We start from the raw sequence: 2,959 nt of genomic DNA on the forward strand, positions 1-2,959 counted from the left end.
GTCTTCTTTGCATTAGATAATAAATAGTGTATTTGTTGTAAACGCTTGCAGAGGCAATGTGCTTTTAATTAGACTTTATCAGTGGTTTAATTATTGAGAAAGAAGAAAAAAATATACGAGGGTGTTTAAGAAAAGTTAAGGGAAATAAATTGTCTTAATTTGAAATGTTAAAGAAGCTTAGTGATCGTGAAAAATATTTTGAAGGAATTCGAAGCTTATGTTGGTTTCGAAAATGTTTCTAGTTAATTGGAAGATTTTTGAGGATTTTAGGAAGATTTATAATTGAAAGCTTTTGTTGCTGACTTAATCATCTTTAAAGTCTGATAGATCAGTTTAAACGATCGTTTTAAGTCCAAGAAATTGGACTATATATTTCAGTTGAAAGAATTCAAATTAAAATTTACTGATCGCTGAAAAAATCTTGATGACACGATCACTGCTATGCAATCCTAGCTGAAAACTCAATCTATAAATCATTATCAATTACAGCTGTTTTCATCAAATGGACATTTATGTTTTTTAGAAAAATCTACACGACACAATGTTGATTTCTCTAAAAATACATAGAACTCAAGGTGATCGTCAACGGCAACCGCAAAACAACCTGTACACTGACAAACATTAAAACAAGCGATCTTACACTAACTAAGAAGAACTCCTAACTAACTTGCAACATTTTTACCTTCTTCATTCTCATGTTCACTTATCAGTAGATCATAGAAAGCCGCATCTTAAATGATGGCGCCAAGTCAAATATTACATAGGCAGCAGCAGCAACGACTACGTGTGTTATTGGCCAGAATCACAAGTTCAAAATTTATGTTTAACCTGCGAGAGAGAGAGAGCGTTGGAAGTTAGTGATGATTTAGAAAAAATACGATCAACTATGAGAGTGAGAATATTTAAAAGAAAATAAGATGGCTGTTGTTATACAAGTTAAGCATATTCTTATCACTGAATTTCTATTAGAACAAAAGGAAATTGATGTTTTCACGTACAAACGAACACGAAGTATTGTGATAATGATATGGACCACCATCATTACTACTGTAACTTCTTAGATTATGGCATGTTTAAATTGTCAAACGTAACGCCAGCTTATCAACGTCATCATCATCATCATCATGAACAGTATCGAGTATTATTATACAAGAAAACATTATTCCCAACCTCCTAAGTCAGGAACAAATAAATGTTCGTTTTAACAACTGTAAATGACAACAGGATCTTGTTGATCATGTTCGTCGAAGAAACGGAGAAAAAAAACCGTAGAAGTTATGGCGGCTTTGTAAAAGCGGTAGAAACTCAAAGACTTTACCAATTTAACATTTGTATTTTGTCAACCTTGATTTGTATGTGTGTGTTTTTTCCACCATTCCATTATTATTTCTTTTTTGTGGTGGGTAACATTATTTCAATGAATATTCAATACGGGTGGCATTTAAATCGCACCCGCGATTCATACATACATATATAAAACACACGGCTGTCTAAAATCTGCCCAAAAAAATGTAAAACAATTGATGATGTCTTAAATTTGGTAGATTGTCTTGGGGAAGAAAAAAAAAAAAAACAAAAACGATACCGATACTTTTATTTAACAACTTGTTTCCTATTACCATTTGCATGGACCATAAAAAAGACAGAATAAATATACCGACAAAATCCGTATATCGTAAGCAGAGAAGGGGGAGGTGGGTTTAAGTTAGTCGAATTAAAAAAGGGCCTTTCATTTTCAAGATCACCTTAGAATTTTAAACATATTGTTAAGTTTCTGGAAAGGGATGTCATTACTCAATTAAAATCATAGCTACGAGGAAGCTTGTGAGTTCTGATCCGACCACGTTTGGGAACATAAAGTCATTCAGAAAGACCCATTTTAAAAAGAAGCATGACTAGAGTATAGACTAAACAATAGACTATAGATTAGACTATAGACTATACTATAGACTAGACTATAGATTAGACTATAGACTAGACTATAGACTAGACTATAGATTAGACTATAGACTAGACTATAGACTAGACTATAGACTAGACTATAGACTAGACTATAGACTAGACTATAGACTAGACTATAGACTAGACTAGACTATAGACTAGACTATAGACTAGACTATAGACTAGACTATAGACTAGACTATAGACTAGACTAGACTATAGACTAGACTATAGACTAGACTATAGACTAGACTATAGACTAGACTATAGACTAGACTATAGACTAGACTATAGACTAGACTAGACTATAGACTACACCATACACTAGACTATAGACTAGAATATAGACTATACTACAGGCTAGACTATAGACTAGACTATAGAATGGACTATAGACTATACTATAGAATAGACTATAGACTAGACTATAGACTTCACTATAGACTAGAGACTACACTGTAGACTATAGACTACACTATACACTAGACTAGACTATAGACTAGACTATAGACTAGACTATAGACTAGACTATAGACTAGACTATAGACTAGATTATAGACTAGACTATAGACTAGACTATGGACTAGACTATAGACTAGACTATGGACTAGACTATAGACTAGACTATAGGCTAGACTGTAGACAAGACTATAGACTAGACTATAGACTAGACTATAGACTAGACTATAGACTAGACTATAGACTAGACTATAGACTATACTATAGACTAGACTATAGACTAGACTATAGACTAGACTATAGACTAGACTATAGACTAGACTATAGACTACACTATACACTAGACTATAGTCTAGTCTATAGACTAGACTATAGACTAGACTATAGACTAGACTAGACTAGACTATAGACTAGACTATAGACTAGACTATAGACTAGACTATAGACTAGACTATAGACTAGACTGTAGACTATAGACTAGACTATAGACTAGACTAGACTATAGACTAGACTATAGACTAGACTATAGACTAGACTATATACTAGACTATAGACTAGA

This window comes from Lucilia sericata, unplaced genomic scaffold (assembly GCF_015586225.1).
Source record: "Lucilia sericata isolate MDLA Ls3-8-SP2 unplaced genomic scaffold, ASM1558622v1 Contig003581F_arrow, whole genome shotgun sequence".
In the NCBI taxonomy this organism is placed as follows: domain Eukaryota; kingdom Metazoa; phylum Arthropoda; class Insecta; order Diptera; family Calliphoridae; genus Lucilia; species Lucilia sericata.